Raw genomic sequence first — 22,383 nt, 5'->3', positions numbered from 1 at the left:
TGGCATAAATTATCAAATTATCTTCCATAAGTATAGGAAGGAACCCATTTCTCCACACCTTTGCCTGTGCTGAGTAGCGCCATGAAAAAGCAAAACAACAGAATATCTTTGCCAACTTGATAGTTGAAAATGGTATCATGTTGTGGGGTTTTTTTTAATATAATGATTTTTGTTTTTTTCATTATAGCTGATTTCCAGTATTCTGAAAGTTTTCTACTATACAGCATGGTGACCCAGTGACACATACATGTATAGATTCTTTCTTCTTCATGTTGTGGTTTTAATGTGCATTTTTTTATTAGCAGCAGAGAGGTTGAACTTTGTTTTTTCATGTGTTTCTAAGCCGTGTGTGTGTGTGTGTGTGTGTGTGTGTGTGTGTGTGTGTGTGTGTGTTTAGAGTATATTCACATTCTTCCCTGGCTTTTCTATTAAGGTACTATGTATCTTTTCCTATTTATTTTAGGCTCTCTTTGTAGAGTCATGGTATTAAGTCTTTATCATGTGTTGCAGGTACTTTCTCCAATTTTATATAATTTTCCTTTTAATTTATATACTGACTCTGACATCTGATATTTAATATAGCCAAATCAATGAATCTTTTCCTTTATTATTTCTTTCCTCTGTGAATTATTGATAGGACTAGTGAAATATTAGGCAAAGCAAGTCTACTTTTCTCTGCTTCTTGGTCCAATTCAGAAAGACAGATGAAGTAAGTTATAGCCACGTTAGGTTAGTGTAGAGCATTGTACATTTCATATTCAACCATTCTTTCATTTATTCATTCAAAAATATTTATTGAGCACCCACATGTTCTAGGTACTGTGTTAGACACTGGGTTGCATACTATGCAGCTGGGTTGCATAGATATGATGCCCATGCATTATGGATTTTCACAGATAGTCCCAATTTCAAATATTCCACTCCATTGTCAGTTTTAGGTGTCAGGCTACTTGTTCTGAATCTGGCTTCCGAATGTATGGAAGCACTGTCCTGGGGTAGCATGCTCACTAGGAATCCTTCTTTGCCTAACTACACCTGGACCCAGAAGAAACGTGCATCGTCCAGGCTGCAACTGGGAGGGATCCAAGACCCTGCTGCACTGGGCCAGTATTGCTCCTTCTGGTTCTCAGAGGGTGCAGCCTCTATTTAGGGTACCCGGTGGAACAGCTAAGGCCCTGTCCTCACTGCTTGACGCACACTGCTCAATCCGGCACCATCATTTTGCCTTTCTAAGCTATACAGCAAGTCAAAGCTGGGGATGGGACCCTCACATCCATAGGCGTCTTTCTTTACCTCATTGCCAGGGGAGAGAGCCGAAGGGAAAATACTGATGATTCCCCAACATATAAAAGACCCCCTTTAAGCAGCAGTCAGCCCCAGATACTGGAAGGTGAGGCTCTGTCCTGGGGTGGGGTGGGGTAGACCACTCCTGAGTGAGGTGCCTGAAAACCCTCTGTGTGATGTATCACCACCTTCTTGGGCTGCAGGACTTCTGATGGTAACACTGATTGATAATCATTAGAGACCCGCGTGGGAATATTATGCCTTCATTGGATTTGCTTTCAGCCCTCACTCAGAGCCAGGAAATGACTTTTTAAAAAATCACACCATTGTGTTACAGTTGGTCAGCTGCCCATTCCTGAAGTGCCCTCCTTTGGGATTTTGTAGCTTTTTTCCCTAGTGAGTTTTTATAATTCAAAACAAACAATGGGGGTTATTTATTAGTAGTGACTTTATGGAGAAGGAAGTTGAGGCAGCTGTGCATATGGCTGGTAGGTGTCAGGGTGGTTTTCAGTATATTTTGGTTTTGTGTCCAGCTGGATGCCAGCTGGATTATGAGACAATAAAAAAATCAGAGCCTTCTATTCAGAAAACCCATTCATCTGATCATACTGGACACACTTATAATTCTCTCAGGTGACATCAGAGGGGTCACACAGACTCAGGGAGAGAACGCTCTATAACTGTGTGTGCCAAGAGAACTTTCTGTGTTCTGATGGAAGTGTTTTATCTCTGCTCTGTCCAGTCCAGTAGCCGCTGGCCCCATGTGACTACTGAGCACTCAAAATGTGGCTAGTGTGACTGAGGAACTGAATTTTAATTTTGTTTAATTTTTTTTAATCGAAATTTCAATAGGCACATGTGGCCGGTAGGTAGTGTGTTAGGCAGCACAGATTTATAAAGCACTGCATTCCTGGTTTTCAAACTGTTTGACTGTAATTTCTTGTGAGAAGCACATTTCATATTGCACTGCAGTACAAGCAACTCCCCCCAACCCTCCCACAGCCCCTGTCACCAGAATTTCACCAAACACTATTTGGCCTTGCTATAGGCTGTGCACAGTGGTATTTTCTGCTTTATTCTCTTCTATTTCTTTCTTTTCTTTTTTTGCTTTTTAGGTCCTCACCCATGGTATGTGGAAGTTCCCAGGCTAGGGGTCAAATTGGAGCTGCAGCTGCCAGCCTACATCACAGCTGCTGCCACGCCAGATCCGAGCTGCCTCTGCGACCTACATCGCAGCTCATGGCAATACCAGGGATTGAACCTGCAGCCTCATCGTTACTAGTCAGATTTGTTTCTGCCGTGCCACAGCGGGAACCCACTGCCATTTCCTTTTTAAAGGAGCTGGTATGACTTGATAAATTGATTGTATGACTCACAAGCGGGTGGTGAACCTCACTGTGAAGAACATTGCCTTTCGTTATCTGCCCCCCCACCTCTAGCCACTTCCTCTCTCATCCGCTGTCTCTGCACTGGCCTCCTTGTAGGGCCTTTGCATTTGCTGTTCCCTCTGCCTAGTATGCTTTTCCCTACATCATCTCTTGACCGCATTTCTCACATCCTCAGATTTCAGCTCAAATGCTCCTGGGAGGTTTCCTCTTGTAACTGCTCTCCTCTGGGAAGCTCCCCCTCCCGCTCCCCTCCGCGTGCTTTTCTCTGTCGCAGTGTTCATCACCTGACATAGGCATCATTTGTTTATCGTCCACTTCCCCAGCTAGAATATCAGCTCCACAAAGGCAGGAACTGTATTGTTTGCTGGTATGTCTGCGCATCCAGAAAAGTCTTCCAAGGAGTTCCTGTCGTGGTGCAGTGGTTAGTGAATCTGACTAGGAACCATGAGGTTGCGGGTTCCATCCTTGGCCTTGCTCAGTGGGTTAAGGATCCGGCCTTGCCGTGAGCTGTGGTGTAGGCCAGCAGCTACAGCTCCGATTCAACCCCTAGCCTGAGAACCTCCATATGCCGCGGGAGCGGCCCTAGAAATTGCAAAACAAACAAACAAACAAAGTCTTTCAAAATAACCGAGTTGGATAAATGAAACAGACACGGCCCCATGACCTTACTCAGATTTTTCCTTACAGCTTGATATGCTGAGAGGTCTGTGGGATCTTTCAGTCCTTCCCTTGCAGACACTGAGTCCCTGCCCGTGGCCTGCCTCATGCTATGGGCACTGGGGAGAGATACTGGAGAGAAGTAGACAAGTCTCTGTCCTTTTGAAAGTTTTAATTGGCTTTTGAGCCTCTGCTGTATGTGGATCCGGGAAGGTTGTGCTGAAGCTTATCTGGCTATGCACCAGACAGGCAGAGGAGTCAGGTAGAGATTTTGTGTTTTTCTTTTTTAAAATTTAGTTAATTAATTAGTTTTGCTTTTTAGGGCCGCACCTTTGGCATATGGACGTTCCCAGGCCAGGGGTCGAATCAGAGCTGCAGTTGCTGGCCTACACCACAGCCGCAGCAATGCAGGATCTGAGCCTTATCTGGGACCTACACCACAGCTCACGGCAATGCCAGATCCTTAACCCACTGAGTGAGGCCAGGGATCGAACCTGCGTCCTCATGGATACCAGTCAGGTTTGTAACCTGCTGAGCCACAACAGGAACTCCCTAATTTTATTTAATTTTATTTTTTTGGCTGTGCCCTTGGCATGCAGAAGTTCCAGGACCAAGGATTCAAATCTGTGTCGTAGCAGTGACAATGCCAGGTCCTTACCCCACTGAGTCACTAGGGAACTCCAAGATTTTGTATTTTTCAAAAGTACAAGCCAGCCCTTAGTAGGGCTGCTGAGAAATGGGGACAGCATCACATGGAGGTCTAGGAAAATAACAGCAAACAGAGTTTTACACGGCAACAGTGGGGCCTGGCAATGTACTCTGTCTTAGCTTATGTGTGGACTCTGAAACTCTGAGACTAGAATTCAGGTCTTATCTTCCATGCCAGAAGCCCTCCCTGCATCTTTTTTATCTTTTTTTATGGTTTTCTCTTTTCCTCTCAACATGGAATTAAACATGGCCAACCTAAAAAAAAAAAAAAAAAAAAGATTATTGCCTCAGTGCTGCATGGCAAGCTTTATGAGAATTGAGTGACGGGTTTGGTGGGCAGCTGTCTAATTACCATCATACCTTGAAATTTTTATTAGTCAGTCCTTATCCTTGCTGGTTTCTGCTTACACTACGGATATGCTGGTGGTTTCAGAATCCATTTTGAAGGCACAAAGTGTTTCTATTCTTGGTCTCTTCTCGCTCATCTTTTCCTTATATTCATATTTCTTCTTCCTTAGATTTTTCCCCTGTCCTCCATAACAGAGTCATCACGATGGTGCCATTTTTTCTCCCCTGTTGAGTGTGCACATGAAATATCATTTGTTGCATAACTTTCTTTTTTTTTTTCAACAGGAAGTCTTCAGAAAGAACTTATTATAATATTAAGCCTCCATGTAATAAACGGTAGAGCTGGGGCAATAAATCCGGAACATCTGAGCAATCTCGTTATTGTGTACACTTGAGCTTTTAGCTGCATCAATTTGACAGTCCATAATCTGACACGAAGTGAGATAAATATCCCCCCATGATTAAGTCATCATTTTCTGATCTCGTGCTCAGAAAGCACATCCACATAGGTACTTATTCCCTATCCTTTCTGCTTTGTATCTCAGAAATCTTTTATTAATTTTAGTTGAGCTGTCATGTGGATTTTCATAAAAGTTTTATGTAAGAAATACCTTTATAGGGAGGGATGGAGAGAGTTGGGGTGGAACTGCCTGGTAGGGAAAACCAGAAAATGGACTCTGAAATAAAAAAAAAAAAGTGATGTCTTGGTGGTGGTTAATAAATATTTACAGTGAAGTCTTGAGCTACAACTCTGCAATTTTGTGAGCATAAACACTCCATAACCACAGGGTATTTGATAGCTTATGGGGCAGGCAACTGGGGTAGTGCAGTAGTGCATGGAGAGGAAACTGTGCTCCCATTTTGTTAAGGAGGTGTGATCTGCAAGCATCATTTGATTTTTTTGTTTTTTGTTTGTTTTAATGGCTGCGTGTGTGGCATGTGGAAATTCCCAGGCCAGGGATTGAAATTGGAGCCCCAGCTGCAACTGGATCTTTTGCCAGGGCAGGGATTGAACCCATACCTCCGCAGTGACCCAAGCTGCTACAGTCAGATTTTTAAAAAAATTTTTTTCAACTAATTTTTTAAAAATTAAAGTATAGCTGATTTACAATGTTGTGGCAATTTCTGCTGTACAGCAAAGTGACCCAGTTATGCATATATATACATTCACTTTCTTATATTATCTTCCATCATGGTCTCTCCCAAGAGACTGGATATAGTTCCCTCTGCTATAAGGTAGGATCTCATTGCTTATCCATTCTAAATGTAATAGTTTTTAGCTACTAACCCCAAACTCCTAGTCCCTCCCACTCCCTTCCCCCACCCCCTTGGCAAGCATGAATTTGTTTCCTATGTTGCTGCAGTCAGGTTCTTAAGTCACTGTGCCAGGGTGGGAACTCCCAAGCATCATTTTCTTCACTGAGTTAATACGATGGTCCCAGCTGGGATTTCGACGGTTCTTGACTGATGGAGCTTATGAGAGGGTAACAAGGGCTCCTCTGGCCCTGCACAACTACTGTTGATTTGTAGCCTAAAATGAAGCTAACAGTTTATGTTTTAAATAAGGGGTAGTTAGCTCTGCAAACAAAGGAGCCATATCCTGCTGCTGCCTGAAGGCACATGGAGAGTGCTTGGGAAGTACACTGACTCCCTCCACTGGCATCATGGGCACAGAGAGTCCCTTTTCTCCTTCAAGGACTGCACCTGTCGAAGTGTGGACCCGCCAGCTGACCCGAGGAAAGGGGGAAGGCACAGGGAACGTGGAGAGGGTGGGCAGGGGGCTGCAGCAGCAGACCCCAGGGAGGAGGACAGATCCCAGCACAGCCCAGCTGGTGGGAGATGGTGTCCTACCACAGAGGCTTTTACTCTTCGGGGATATTGTAATTTCTTGCTACTCACGCTGTGGGCTGTGGGCCAGTAGCAATAGCATCCTCTGGCAGCTTGTTGGAAATGCAGACTCCTAGGCCCTACCTAGACTTATGGATTCAGAGTCTGCACTTGAACAAGGCCTCCAGATGATTCGTATGCACATGAAGGTTTGTGAAGACCTAGCACTTTCATTTTGTTAGATTTACCGACCCTTGGGCAAGCAGTCCATGTTAGTGACTTAGAAAGCAGAGGAGCACGACATTGAAGTACACGCTGGTTTGCAGCCCATCCCTCCTGTTGTAGGGAAGGAAGGGCTGAATAACAACAACAATGATATGAATTTGACTGGGAGTGGAGGTGGTGGGAATTTTGATTCAGTTTTGGCCATCACATGTCCTTGCCGGTACGGACTCCGAGCAGAGCGCTTCAGACTTGAGCATTCATTCCAGTCAGCAGACGGCTTGTTAAAAACACACCTTGCTGGACCCCATCCCAGAGTTACTGATTCAGTAGGTTTGAGGTGGACTCTGCGAATTTTCATTTCTAACAAGTTACCAGTTGTTGCTGCTGCTGCTGGTCTGGGGGGGTCATACCTTGAGAATCGCACTCTTTTTTTTTTTTTTTATTATAGTGATTTTTATTTTTTCCATTATAGCGGATTTACAGGGTTCTGTCAATTTTCTACTGTACAGCAAGATGACCCAGTTACACATACATGTATACATTCTTTTTTCTCACATTCTCATGCTCCATCATAAGTGACTCGACGTAGTTCCCAGTGCTATACAGCAGGATCTCATTGCTTATCCATTCCAAAGGCAATTGTTTGCATCTGTTAACCCTGAATTCCCTGTGCATCCCCCTCCCTCCCCCTCCCCCTTGGCAACCGCAAGTCTGGTCTCCATGTCCACAGAGAATCACACTCTTCAGATATAATCTGATCGTGGCAACTGCCTGGCGCTTGTCCGTGTGATCCCTCCTCCACGGAGTCTGTGTTCTGGAGCTGTGCTTGGTCTCCTCTCCTGCCCGGCCTCTCGCCAACCTCTTTATGACTGGTTCTCGGAATGTCCTTATGATATGATATGATCTACCCATATCTGCAGCTTCCCAGAACTCACTCTCCGGATCTTCTGAATCAGAATCCCTGGAGGGGCACAGGATGGTTCACAAGCAAAACAGGGTGACAGTTAGGTACATATGCAGTAAACAGCCATTGCCCTGGGTGTTCCTTCCCCAGTGCATCACCAATGTGTTACATTCTTAGTGTCTAGGGTGTGTTTTGCCCTTTTCTTTTTCTTTTTCTTTCTTTCTGTGTTTTGATTTTTTTTTTTTTTGGAGGGGGCTGCACCTGCAACCTGAAAGGTCTCCGGCTAAGGGGTTGAATTGGAGCTGCAGCTGCCAGCCTGCACCACAGCCACAGCGCCAGATCCTAAACCCATGGAGCGAGGCCAGGGATCGAACCCACATCCTCATGGATACTAGTCGGGTTCTTAACCTGCTGTGCCACAATGAGAACTCCTGTTTTGCCCTTTTTCTGGCCCTTTGTCACTTTGCTTGGGCCACCACTGCACTAGAAGTGGCCTCTTACACCTGCTCACGTGCTAGGATTCTCCCATGCTTCTCGATCTTCCTCAGCAGCTGCTTTGTCCTTAACCATTCTAGCTTATGTCATCCCTAGACCTTGCTTTTCTTTTAAAATAAGCTTTTAAAAATGAGATGTCAGGAGTTCCTATTGTGGCTCAGTGGTTAATGAATCTGACTAGGAACCTTGAGTTTGCGGGTTCGATCCCTGGCCTTACTCAGTGGGTTAAGGATCTGATGTTCCCATGAGCTGCAGTGTAGGTTGCAGACATGGCTTGGATCCTTCGTGTCTGTGACCCTGGTATAGGTCGGCAGTTGTAGCTCTGATTTGACCCCTTGCCTGGGAAACTCCCTATGCTGCGAGTGCAGCCCTAAAAGGCAAAAAAAAAAAAAAAAAAAAGAAGAAGGAGAAGGAAAAAAACCAAACATCCAGGGGAAGATGACATACATGTGTATAAAGAGTAGCTGTCATTATGTATACTTTTTACACTTTATGTTAGCATTTGGAGAGTTCAGCCCCAGGGGAAGGGGGCTTTCTTTCTACACTGATCAGACTTAATTCTGCAGAGTGGTGCTGTGTCAGGAGGCTGAGCATCCAGCGGCCTTGGTTGGGTTAATTCGTGCTCTATTAGTTTTCAGATATGAGGCAAAGTACTTAAAATCATTGAGCTTTCCTCATTCTCTCAAATGGGGCTAATAACATTCATCTTCAAAGTTGTGAGGAATGGAGATGATATGTGTAAAGAGCCTTGAATGCAGTGGCCACCATAGGCTTGATACTCTTTGTCGTTGGTCCTTTTGAGATATGAGTTCTCAAAGATGGGACTTGGTGCTTAGGTGGTTTAGAGATTCTGGCTGAGTGAGCAAGGGGCAGGTGCTGTGGGCTGGGGTTGTAAGTGAAATGCTTCTCTTTGAAACATATTTTTGGGTAAAATAATACAGATATGATTAAAACAAAAAACCAAAAGTAAACCCTTTGGATGCTGAGTTTGATGACTCTTACTGGTATACAGATGCTGGAATGAGAATGGAAACATCAACTTATTTCCTTTATGATTAGGAAAAGGCTGGAATTCTCTTTTGCACTGCATCAAAGATGATATGGGTGGAGAAACCCAGCAAATGCCAGCTGAGCCAGATGGTCATAGGTGGCAGTACTGGTAACAAGGTATATGGCCATGTACCTTCTTGATACACTGGGAAGCGTAAAGCAACACTTCTGGGAGGTTTTTACTAAAAATGTACAGGCTCACTCTAATCATGAGAAGACAGCAGACCAATCCAGATTGATGGACTTTGTACAGAATACCCGACCAGTTCTCTTGGCAGATGTCAAGGTCATGAAAGACAAAGACTGAGGAACTATCACAGGTCAGTGGAAGCCAAGGAGACTTGAGAACTGAATGCAAGGTGGGATGGAGGATTGACTCCTGCATGAGAAAAAGAACATTAGAGGCAGAACTGGAACATTCTAATAAGGTCTGTGAAGTAGTTAATAGTGCTGGATCAGTGTTATTTTCCTGATTTTGGCACTTCTATTACGGTTACATAAGATGTGACATTAGAGGGAGCTGGCCGAAGGGTACTGAACCCTTTGTACTGTTTCTGTAATCTTCTGTAAGTCTAAAATTATTTCAGAAGTGAAAAACGTGACACTGGGGGAGTTCGCATCATGGCTCAGCAGTTAACAAACCTGACGGGCATCCTTGAGGATGCGGGTTTGCTCCCTGGCCCCTTAGTGGGTTAAGGATCGGCATTGCCGTGAGCTGTGGTGTAGATGGCAGACGCGGCTCGGATCCCACGTTGCTGTGGCTATGGTGTAGGGTGGTGGCTACAGCTCCGATTGGACCCCTAGCCTGGGAACCTCCATATGCCCCGGGCGCGACCCTAAAAAGACAAAAAGACAAAAAGAAAAGTAAAAACATGATACTGGGATGCCTGGCAGCTTTTGCAAAATGAGCTGTTTTGTAGGAAGTGGAGGGGGGCTTCATTTGTTGCATATGAATTTAGGAGCTAGAAACTCCTATGTTCTCTTGAGCTAAAGCAGTCAGGTTATATCCTGACGGATGAAGTTCCTGACTGTCACTTGAGAGCGAGGTGTGTGAGCTGAGATCCGCAGAGGCCATCCGGGTGCACAGGTGGTTAGATGCCTGGAGTTGATGGTGCTTTGGCTGTATCACCTTTCTCTTGGTTGGTTTGGCAGAGCCGATTGGCTAATGACCATTACCTCCTCTGTTTGGATGCTGGGATATGCTAGAAATTGAGTGCTAAGTGCTTATCATCATTAATCCTCAGAACAGCCTTGAAAGGCAGTTGATGTTTCCCCCATTTTATTTATTTATTTTTGATTGATTGATTGATTGATTGATTGTCCTTTTAGGGCCGCACCTATGGCACATGGAGGTTCCCAGGCTAGGGATCAAATCAGAGCTGTAGCTGCTGGCCTGCACCACAGCCACAGCAACATGGGATCTGAGCCAAGTCTGCCAGCTCACGGCACAGCTCACGGCAACGCTGGATCCCTAACCCACTGAGCAAGGGCAGGGAGCGAACCTGGGTCCTCATGACTCCTAGTCAGACTCATTTCTGCTGAGCCATGCTGAGAACTCCTCCCCCATTTCATGATACATCTCTGAGAGGTTCATTTGCCCGAGATTTGCTGGAAACCTGCTCCAAAGCTCAGACTCTGAGAGCTGTGCTGTTCTGTTCTTTTTCCTCTTAATGGGTGCTCCCCTGACCAGCCTAATGCTGTGCTCCCCTGCAAGGCCTCCAGACCTGGCCCCTCTGTTATTATGTATGCCTGCAATAGACAAGAGGAATAAAGATACCAGTATAGAAAAGAGGAATAAAGGATACCAGTATTTTCTGATCCCCTATTTAAGTATAGCATTTTATGTAGGCTCGTTGGGGTTGTTAAGAGGTTTTCTTTTTCTTTCTTTTTTTTTTTTTTTGTCTTTTTGCCTTTTCTAGGGCCGCTCTCATGGCATATGGAGATTCCCAGGCTAGGAGTTGAATAGGAGCCATAGCCACCAGCCTACACCAGAGCCACAGCAACACGGGATCCGAGCCGTGTCTGCAACCTGCACCACAGCTCACGGCAATGCCAGATCCTCAACCCACTGAGCAAGGCCAGGGATCGAACCCGCAACCTCATGATTCCCAATCAGATTCTTTAACCACTGCACCACAATGGGAACTCCTTTTTTGTTTGTTTTAATATTCTCTCATTTATTTTTATTTTGTTTGATTTTTATTAAAGTATAGTTGATTTATAGTGTTATGTCAATTTCTGCAAACTGTTACATTTAGAATGGATAAACAACGAGGCCCTACTTTATAGTATAGGGAACTATATCCAATTGGATAGATGGAAGATAATATGAGAAAAAGAATGTGTGTGTGTGTATACATATAGTTTGCATCTATCAAACTACAAAAGGTTTCCTTCTTTCTTTTTTTTTTTTTTTTGGTCTTTTTGCTTTTTCTTGAGATGCTCCTGCGGCATATGGAGGTTCCCAGGCTCGGGGTCAAATTGGAGCTGTAGCCACCAGCCTACTCCAGAGCCACAGCAATGCGGGATCCGAGCTGTGTCTGCAACCTACACCACAGCTCATGGCAAGGCCGGATCGTTAACCCACTGAGCAAGGCCAGGGATTGAACCCGAAACCTCATGGTTCTTAGGTGGATTCGTTAACTACTGCGCCACAACGGGAACTTTCTACAAAAAAGGTTTCTACGGTCAAATATATTTGTGAGGACTTAGGGATAAGTAAATTACACAGCTGTCTGCCTTTACCCAGGCAACTGAATGTGGCTGGAGAAAACCACGCAACCCGGCTGACTTGTCCATCATTTTATTATTGCTCATGTCAATAGGGCTGTTGCCCAGCAGTGCTGCTCTCTTGCCCCCGGCCAGTGTCCTGCCCACTTCCCAGGATGACTGCCTCACACCTTCTCCTCCCTCATAAATCTCCACCTCTCCCAAGAAAACACGAGCATGCGGAAGAGGATTTCTGAACGCCCCCACCACTGCGGTGACCAAGATGCCTGGGTCCTGCTTTCTTTTCCGTCAAGAATGATTCTTGTGGGAGATGACACCGCCTCCTGCGTGCTCGAGGACCCCCTGCTGGCATCTCTCCTCCTTCCTGTGGCAGATGGTGTGCCAGTAGTCTACTTCCATTTGAGAAAGCCTTCCCTTGGTCACACCCACCTTCAGCTGCCACCCTATATCCCTGCTCCCCTTTCCAGCAAACCTCCTTGAAAGAGTCTCCTTACAGATTGTCTTCAATTCCTCTCTTCCCATTCTTGCTCTTTTTAAAAGTTGAGGTGGGAGTTCCCGTCGTGGTACAGTGGTTAACGAATCCGACTAGGAACCATGAGGTTGCGGGTTCGGTCCCTGCCCTTGCTCAGTGGGTTAAGGATCCAGCGTTGCCGTGAGCTGTGGTGTAGGTTGCAGACGAGGTTTGGATCCCACGTTGCTGTGGCTCTGGCGTAGGCCAGCGGCTACAGCTCCGATTAGACCCCTAGCCTGGGAACCTCCATATGCCACGGGAGCAGCTCTAGAAAAGGCAAAAAGATAAATAAATAAATAATTGAGGTGAAATTCACTTAACATAAGTTGAACCATTTTAACTGCTGCCATTTAGTAGCAGTTAGTACGTTCACAGTGTTGTACCACCAGCACCTCTGTCTAGTCCCCAAACCTTTTTGTCATCCCTGGAGTTACTCCCTGTCTATCACTTCCTTTTCGCTCCTCCCTCTGGCCTCCGGCAACTATAGTCTGTTTTTAGTCTCTATGGACTTACCTGTTTGGTACAGTTTATATAGATGGAGTCATACTATATGTTGATCTTATTTCATTTAGCATAATATTTTTAAGGTTAATCTATGTTGTAGCATGTGTCAGAGTTTTCATTCCTTTTTACTACTTAGTAATATTATATTTTCTATGTATAGTACATTTTGTTTATCCATTTGTGCATTGATGGACATAAGGATTGTTTCCACCTTTTGGGTATTTTTATTTTTATTTTTATTTTTTTTTGCTTTTTAAGACTGCACCCATGGCATATGGAGGTTCCCAGGCTAGGGGTCTAATCGGAGCTGTAGTGCCGGCCTACACCACAGCCGTAGCAGCACCAGATCCCAGCTGTGTCTGCGACCTACACCGAAGCAACGCCGGATCCCCAACCTACTGAGCGAGGCCAGGGTTCGAACCTTTGTCCTTGTGGATAAGAGTCAGATTCATTTCTGCTGAGCCATGATAGGAACTCCCTTTTGGGTATTTTGAATAGTGCTACTGTGAACACTCATGGATAAGTATTGAGTGTTTGCTTTCAACACTTTAAGGCAGATTTCTAGGAGTAGAGTTGCTGGGTCATATGGCTATTTTGTTTCACTTTTTGAGGAACTGTGAAACTGTTAGGTGGTGTGGACAAGTGGCCGGACCATTTTACGATACCACCAGCAATGTACAAGGGCTTCAGTTCCCTTACTTCCTTACCAGCTTTTGCTATTTCTTGCTTTTTTTTTTTTTTTTTTTTTTTTTTTTTAATAGCCACCCTAGTAGACATGAAGCGGTATCTCATTACGGTTTTGATTTGCATTTCCCTAATGGGTAATGATACTGAACATCTTTGCATGTGCTTTTTGGCCATTTCTGTGTCTTTGGAGGAATATCTATTCTAGTTCTTTGTCCTTTTTTCATTGGGTTGTTTGTTTTTTGTGGTTGAGTTTCCTGTTTTCTCTTGGATCTACTCAGATCAGGCTTTTCTCCTTATCATTCCACAAAGTTATTCTTATCCAGGTCACCAGTGGCTTCCTACTTTGTCACATCCAGTAGTCCATCTTCAGTCCTTGTTTTATTGTCCACATAGCGGCATTTAAGGGAAGATCACGCCTTCCTTCTTGAGATGCTTTCTTTATGTGGCTTCCCAGATACTGCTATTTCCTCCTTCTTTTCAGCATCCTTTTCTGGTCCCTCCTCATCTTCATGACCTTGAAACATTACAGGGCTTTCCCCCCCCCCCCCCTCAGGGCTCACCTTTTCCACCTCCTCTCTTTCTATCTCTACTTCCCTGAGTGACCCCATCTGTTAGAGGGCAGAGGGAATGAAGTGTCCATCGAACTGAGAGTGTATCTTGAAACTGAGAAACGAAGCAGGCAGCTCCATGTAATCAATGGATCCATTTATAATAGGGTAATTTACTCACAGGGTGAAATCAGGATCAGGTGGACAGCACTCCAGAAGCATTCACAGCCACTTTCTGTATCACCAAGGGGTTATTGGGATAATTTTATGGCTAAACTTAGAGTGTGGAAGTAGCTGCTTGGAAATAAGATACACATTCCTAAGTCAAGGTTTATGATGGGTAACTAGTCTCATGGGTGCTGGGACTATGTCAGGGAGCATTTTCATTATTGCTTGGGGACTAAAGAGCATAGAGGCCATCTTATCCTAATGATGACGAAATAATTCTGTTAACTACAAAGCCCTTGCTGACAGAGAAGTGATTTCCCACGCAGTACAGCCCAAGGTATATGGAATTCTTGGGCCAAAGATCAGATCTGAACTGCAGTTGCAACCTAAACTGAAGCTGCAGCAATGCCAGATCCTTAACTCACTGTACCAGGCTAGGGATTGAACCTGTGTCCCAGTGCTCCCAAGATGCTTCTGATCCCACTGCACCACAGTGGGAATACCATAGGTCCTATTTTTTGCAAAATATTTTTGGGAAATGCTAGAACAGACTCTTATTTGTAATAAGCTATGTTTGAGGGTGAGGTAGATAGGGTGAATGTTATATAACCTGAGTCTTTTTCCCTTGACTAAGAAAACATTTCAGTGTGTAGGAAAACTGTTTATCCAAAAGGCCTGAATTTATCCCAAGGGTGTGCTCGGATAACTCATTAGCTATGATCTGGCTAATTATTTCTTCTTTGATTTTGAAAAGTGTTTTTACCTTTGAGTGTTTTTGCATAGTTTTATATTTATAAGCAAAGTGTGGAATGACTTGGAAGCAGTTCCTCCTAGGGCTGTTCACCTAGTTCAGACTTGTCTTTTCTCTGCTTTCGTCTCAGTTCCCCGGATGATTGCTGCTGTGCCCTTTGGGATTTCAGCATCGTGCAGGAAGCCCCTAGGCAGCCTCTGTCATGTTCTAGCACCAGACCTACCTTGACTCTGTCAGAAGCAGCTCTGAGTGGGCAGGGGGTGTTTCTGTTTTGTTTACCATTGTAGATCCCAATACCTGGCACCATGCTGTTCCCATAATAGGGGACCAATTAACCTTTGTTGCACAAATCTTTGAAAAGTAGCACATTCACTTGACCCTGCCTCATGATGACTTATATTTAGGACTCAGCTTTAATGAATTTTCTTTGAAACTATGATTACAAATGCATTCCCAATGGGTTTCATAAATAGAACATGTTTCGTGTATTATTTTGTCCGCTGTAAAACTGCTGAGATTCTGAATGGAAACCCAAGTACCTTTTCCTCCTGTTTCCATAATCTCAGCTCACAAACCATAATATGGACATTCTTGGAAAGATTCTTTAGGTGGTTTGAATAATTCATAGTAAACGGATTTGACAAAAAGATTCCATTTGGGTGATTTGAAGGCCACCATAATGTTTAAAGCAGCTCGTGTGATGGGCATTTCCAGAGGAAGCTTGCTCTGAGGAACAGCCCATGTCATCTTTTGATTTTTAAAAAGGTAGAAGGAGTGATGTCAGTCCACAGTGGGAGTGGTGGTTTGATATTTGATTTCTTAGTAAGGGTCAGCAGAAAAGCCGTGCTCTTTCTGAAAATTGGAAAAATAAAAGGTTACTTGGAAAAGCCCAAGATGGTTGTCTCGTAGCCTGCTCTCTTAAGCACAAAGTGATGTGCCCGTCCCTCTTAGCTTTTCCGAGGGTGTCCTCTGATTTGCACAGTAAGAAGAACTGCATTGTTTCTGGCTAATTAACGCTGAGTGCTAATGTCTGAGTATTGGTGTCTTGACTTGCTCTAATTAAGTTCAGCAAATTCAAAGGCCACCTGAATAGGGATGGGATGGACATTTGCTTTAGGAAGAGGTGATAAAACCAAAGGTGGGGAGTTCCCGTCGTGGCGCAGTGGTTAACGAATCCGACTAGGAACCATGAGGTCGCGGGTTCGGTCCCTGCCCTTGCTCAGTGGGTTAACGATCCGGCGTTGCCGTGAGCTGTGGTGTAGGTTGCAGACGCGGCTCGGATCCCGCGTTGCTGTGGCTCTGGCGTAGGCCGGTGGCTACAGCTCCGATTCAACCCCTAGCCTGGGAATCTCCATATGCCACGGGAGCGGCCCAAGAAATAGCAACAACAACAACAACAACAACAAAAAAGACAAAAGACAAAAAAAAAAAAAAAAAAAAAAAAAAAAAAAAAAAACCAAAGGTGAGGAAGCCAGTAGGGCTATAATTTAGACCCTGACATCAGTTATGTTTTTGTAGTTCTTCGTGGATATCACCATAGTTACAGGGTCTCTGGAAATCACACATATATTCCAGCAAGGAAAATGAAGGGACTTGTGGCTGCAGGTGAAATAACCTAAATCTTTTATCGTCCTGTAGCTTTTGGAAAAAACCTTTTGCTTCTACACATGTTATGGTTCTTTTAAAAAGGCTCAGAGGACTGGGATATTAAATGTCTATTGGTCAAAGATAATATTTATTGAGGTCTTACAACGTGCCAGTCTCTGTCTTAAGATTATTGTCTTAATTCTAAAGTAAACCTGATGTGGTGCATTAGTCTTGGGTCTCCAGAGAAATGGAACCAATAGGATGTGGATCTGTTCGACACTACAGTATAATTTCTATCCTCTATCCATATCCATATCTTTATCTCTATACCCATACCTGGAGAGATTTATTATAAGGAGGTGGCCCACACCCAACTAGGGAGGCTGAGAAGCCCAAGATCTGGCAAGTTGGCAAGCTGGAGACCCAGAAGAGTAGATGGCGTACGATTCCAGGCTGAGTCTGGGGAAGGCAAGAGAATACCAGTATCCCATTCGGTCAAGAGCAAATTCTTTCTTGCTCAGCCTTTTACTCTATTCAGGCCTTCAACCAGTGGGCTGAGGCCCACCCACCTTGCAGAGGGCAATCTTCTTAAGCCAGTCTGCCAATTCAGATGTTCGCCTTATGCAGAAGCACCTCCACGGACACACACAGGGTGATGTTTAACCATCTATCTGGGAACCCCACATGTCAAGCTGACATTTATTTTATTTATTTATTTATTTTTTTCAAGCTGACATTTAGAATTAACCAACACCGGCAGGTGCTGTTTTAATCCTTTGTAGAGATGAAGAAATGGAGGTGTAGCATGGCTGAGTAACTTGTCCAAGGTCACACGCTGCTAATGGTGGAGGCAGAGCACAAACCCAGGCATTCTGGCTCCCCAAATCCTCACTTGAATGGGTACAACAAACTGTCTTTCAGAGGAGGAGACTGAGAAGGGGGAGGAAGGCTAGGAAAGGGGGGAGCAAGAGAGTCCAGTATTGTGCCTAAGCACAGCTGACTAGTTAGAGGCTGAGCTGGGATTTGAACCCACGTCTCTTGACTTGAGACTCAGCCCCTGGGAAGTCCTTCAACTCCAATATGGCATACCCTCTGTATAACAGACATTTTGCTTGTGAAAGGCAAAAAGTTAACTTCTGGTTATACCCCCTGAGTTGTTGACTGAAGCACTCTGTACAGTAGTTCTGGCTGTCTCACCTTATCAACATTGTGGCTTGTGTCTATAATATTTCAGTCCTAAAATATTCTCAGATGAGTTGGCTTGCATGGACGAGTATGGTAATTATTTTAATAACACCACCTTCCATTTTAAAGCGCTTCAAACTTTTTAGAGCACTCCCATATATACACATTATTTTAAAAACGGATTAGCTCGACAGAGTAGATTTACTCTGGCGTTGTGACCTTTTGTGGCCGTGAATGGAGAAAAGGCTTTTACCTCTTCTTAGCCAAGAGTAGAAGAGAAAAAAATGAGTTATGAGAAGATGCTGGAAGAGAAAAGAGTGTTTATTTAAGCAGCATGATCATTGGCAGGCAGCTCTGATGGAGATGTAGAGTCATAGAAACCATGGGCCTTGAAGCCAGGCAGTTCTGGGTTTTAATCGTGGGTCAACCACCTACACGTTGTATTACCTCTTTGGACCTTTTCTTCTTTGTAAGATGGGAATGATGCTTTGTCCTTTACAGGATGGTTGTAAGGACAAGAAGTACTTGTCTAGGGAATGGCACATAGCAAGCCATTGATAAATAAGAGCCATTACAATTCCCCCACCTTCTACTGGTAAGGCTCACTTTTACCAGCCGGGGGAAGATCTTCATCCTGCCTGCTCTTTCTCTCCTGTGGGGACCATATCTGACCTGTCCCTGCAGTGGGGCCGCTGCGGAGTCATCCTGCTGCTCCAGGCCAGGTGTGGTTAGAGACCACCTGTCTCTTACCTGCTATGTATGTGTCCAGACTGACTAAGGGGGCCTCTGCCCTCGTTCCAGGTTTGCATTGTGCATCCCTTTGGAGCCCAGCTTGCCTGGCCGGCCCACTACCACCTGCCCTACCCCTCTCCATCCCTATCCAGGCCTCTTTCCCCTGAGCTGTCTCTGTCCCTGCTGTACCACTGTTGGCTAACTGTTGGGGTCAAACTCGGCAGATTATTTTTTTCCTTCCTTAATTTTTGTTTGAACAAAGAATTGTTTCACATAGGCATTCCTGTGGTGGCTCAGTGGTTAACGAATCCAACTAGGGACCATGAGATTGCGGGTTCGATCCCTGGCCTTGCTCAGTGGGTTAAGGATCCGGTGTTGCCGTGAGCTGTGGTATAGGTCACAGACGCGGCTCGGATCTCACATTGCTGTGGCTGTGGCGTAGGCTGTGGTGTAGGGTCCAATTGGACCCCTAGTCTTGGAACCTCCATATGCCGCAGGTGCAGCCCTAAAAAGACAAAAAAAAAAAAAAAAAAGAATTGTTTCACATGGATCAATTTAGGAGGAGCTACATTATTTCAAGAGAGACAGTAGATGTGGTTAATTGAGTCAACTTCCTGGTCATTTCTGGGGGGAAAATCAGTTAAGCTGGTGGTTTACTGACTCCATTGGCTGGTAGCTTCATTAAACCGACCGGCCTGTTGAATGAAAACAGTCAAGCTGGGGACCAGTTTAGATACAGACATTATGTCGCATTCCTCCTGGTTTTACCTGGTTTCTCCTTACCTTGTGCCTGGAATATAACAGCAGAACTCTTTTGAACTTTGAACCTTGACCTTTGTTTTGCTTTTGCTGGAACTGCTTTGAAAGGATCTGGAAGCTTCAGTGTATGGAAGCCAAGACTGAAGAGCTCTCACTGTGCTGGCAGGTGACAGGTGGCTCTTCCTTCCAGCAGGAGCCCCGAGTGCCAGTCCAGAGGTCATGCTGGCCTGTGAGCTGAGGCCAAGAAAAGGCAGGGAAGCAGGGGGCAGTTGCACCTTCCATGCCAACAGAAAGGCAGTTCATTGAAGTGGAATTGGTGACACTGCTTATTCGAGTCCGTGTAACTTTTGAAAATTACTATCATTTGAACTTTTTGGCTGGATTCAGTTCCAGAAACATCATTCAGGGCCCCAGGTGTATGAGTCTCCACTTTGATCAGAAGGTACCCAGGACTTTACGGAGGCTCCTGAAAGCATCATTTATGTTGCTTTTGGAAGTGTTCTTCCTCTCTTGACCTTTTCCCCTTCAGCTCCTTTGTGATCAAAGTGTATAATTTCTTCTTCTTTTTAGGGACACTTCTGCAGCATATGGAAGTTTTGGGCTAGGGGTTGAATCATAGCTGCAACTGCTGGCCTACACCACAGTCGCAGCAACTCCAGATCCGAGCTGCATCTTACACCCACGCCGCAGCTTGCAGCAACACCGGATTCTTCCACTGAGCAAGGCCAGGGACAGAACCTGCATCCTCATGGATATTAATTGGGTTCCTAACCCACTGAACCATGACAGGAACTCCCAAAGTGTAGACATTTAAAGGTCCTTTGAGATGTAACCTTGGAGTTCTCAGAAACCGTGATTCTTGTTTCCCTCAGACCCATCAGATCCATTACATGCTGGTGACTTCTGTCCTTTCTGAACATGCTCTAGTCAGTTAGTGATGTAGAGCTGAAAACAGTCTCCCCACAGTCCTTCTCTGAACTGGCTATGTTTCTGACTCTTCCACTTTCTCTTTCTAGTATCTGAAATGCATCCTAATTCTGAGAAGGAAAGTCTTTGTGCTTTAGTTTGTGGGCTGGGAAATCCAAATCATCATGTGCCATTCCTTTGTGAGAAAACAGTCTCGGGAGTTCCCGTTGTGGCTCAGTGGTTAACGAACCCAACTAGAAACCATGAGGTTGCGGGTTCAATCCCTGGCCTCGCTCCGTGGGTTAAGGATCCGGCGTTACCGTGAGCTGTGGTGTAGGCCAGCAGTTACAGCTCTGATTAGACCCCTAGCCTGGGAACCTCCATATGCTGGTGCGACCCAGACCAAAAAAAAAAAAAAAAAGACAAAAAAAAACCCCCCAAAAACCCAACAAACAAACAAACAAAACACCCAAAAACAGTCTCGGACAGAAGAGACTCAGAAAGTGGAAATTATTGAACAAGACATTTACAGAAGGAGGGGTAATAATAATCTCTCACAAAGGACTTGGTAAAAAAAATTACCATCCCCTTGAAAATCTTAAGTTTCGGTGATTTACCCTGAAAAATTTAATTTTAATTACATGTAGAATTCTCTTATACTATGAAGTTGTATTAAATTATAGCAATTATAGTTGATATGAAAATGAAGGAATAAGTTGTGTCCAGTATTCTGTAGTTGATTGATTCATGGTGAGTCTGTCCAGATTATCACATTCATTAGTAACAAGTCCCCAGCTGGCCACCCCTTTCGGGCACTGTTTGGACATCTCAGCACTCAACCGGGCTGGACTCAGAGAAGGAAGCCTTGGCCAGCTGAGCACTGAGCTTTAACTGCTTAGATATTCCTTCTGACGCCTCAGATCTTCCACCTGAATCACTTCCTTTCTTTCTTTCTTTCTTTCTTTTTTTTTCTTGGGCCTCTCCTGCAGCATATGGAGGTTCCCAGGCTAGGGGTCTAATCAGAGCTGTAGCTGCCAGCCTATGCCACAGCCACAGCAATGCAGGATCTGAGCCACGTCTGCAACCTACACCATAGCTCACGGCAACGCCAGATCGTTCACCCCCTGAGCAAGGGCAGGGATCGAACCCACAACCTCATGGTTTCTAGTTGGATTCTTTAACCACTGCACCACGATGGGAACTCCTAATTCCCTCTATTCTTTCTTTCTTTCTTTTTTTTTTGGTCTTTTTTTTTAGGGCCGCACTCGTGGCATATGGATGTTTCCAGGCTAGGGGTCGAATCGAAGCTGTTGCTGCCGGCCTACACCACAGCCACAGCAATGTGGGATCCAAGCCGTGTCTGCGACCTACACCACAGCTCACGGCAACACCGGATCCTTAACCCACTGAGCAAGGCCAGGGATCAAACCCGCAACCTAGTGGTTCCTAGTCCGGTTCATTAACCACTGTGCCACAACGGGAACTATCCCTCTATTATTTCTTTACACATATTAAACTTACTTTTTTATAGTCTGTATCTGGTCACTGCACTATCTCTAGTTTTCTGAAAACTTCCACTCACAATGACTTGCTTACTCCTATTTTTCATGATTTTTTTTTTTTTTTTAAATTATGAGCTCATGTTCCTTGAAACTTTTTCTGTGGGAATTATTAGAGCCCTGTGTTTGGAGTGACCTTCTCTAGAGAGAAGGGATTTGAATTTGTTCCAGCCACTGGGTAATAACAACCGAGGGCTGCTTTAATCACATTTTCACCTCAGTGGTGGTGGTTGTTATTCTTCCAAGTCACATTGGTAGTGTGAATTTTGGCCCTAAACCTATGTACATGTGGGCTTTGGGTTAGAGATTCTCAGGAGAGATTTTTCCTTCTGCCTCTCAAGAGCCAAGGCCAGGATACATAATTCTCCTTCTAAGAACAATTTTTGGTTTTTGTTTTTTCCTGCCTCATGATCCGAAGTTGTTTCCATTTGAGGATCGTGGCATTTTGGAAAGGGGTACTTAATCTAGTCTGCGACCAGAATCAGGCCCCAGGCTTTGTCCTCAGGTCCCCAGGCTAAGCGGTGTGTACAAACCCAGGCTCACGGGTTAGCACGTGTACTCAGCAAATGCCAGCTGCTCTGCATTCCACGGCAGAGTTACACTCTCTTCGATTTTCTGGCTTCCGACTGTTTCCCTTAATTTATTGCAACCTTAGCCGTATTTTAAAACAGATTAAAATATTTTGTTCCTTTCTTTAAATGATCTTTATTAGAAGGGGCTTGTCTACCCATCTAGTTGCAGAAACAAAGGTTCTGCATGTGCCAGGCAGTGCTTTAGATGTTGGGGATATAGTAGTAAAGGAGCAAGATAGTAAAATCCCATTTCTCACTTATATTTAAGTGGTGGTGGTGAGAAGAAACAAACACTACC

General features: G+C 44.7%; 1 protein-coding gene and 1 long non-coding RNA gene across 12 annotated transcripts in view; both read left to right on the top strand.

Annotated features, from left to right (window-relative positions):
* KIAA1549L (KIAA1549 like) overlaps positions 1-22,383 on the top strand; it is a 297,338-nt gene that overhangs the window by 41,250 nt on the left and 233,705 nt on the right. The window lies entirely within an intron of this gene.
* On the top strand, positions 13,195-17,052 carry LOC146405311 (uncharacterized). The gene is made up of 2 exons (XR_014837104.1): positions 13,195-15,923; positions 16,248-17,052. It is a non-coding gene; the product is annotated as an uncharacterized LOC146405311 (long non-coding RNA).

Source organism: Sus scrofa, chromosome 2 (assembly GCF_054392235.1).
Source record: "Sus scrofa isolate SSC_HxYL_T2T_F1_AM1 chromosome 2, Sscrofa_HxYL_maternal_Yorkshire_Landrace_v2.0, whole genome shotgun sequence".
Taxonomy (NCBI): Eukaryota; Metazoa; Chordata; class Mammalia; order Artiodactyla; family Suidae; genus Sus; species Sus scrofa.
The sequence above is the reverse complement of the archived record's forward strand: the minus strand, read 5'-3'. Positions and strand labels throughout refer to the sequence as shown.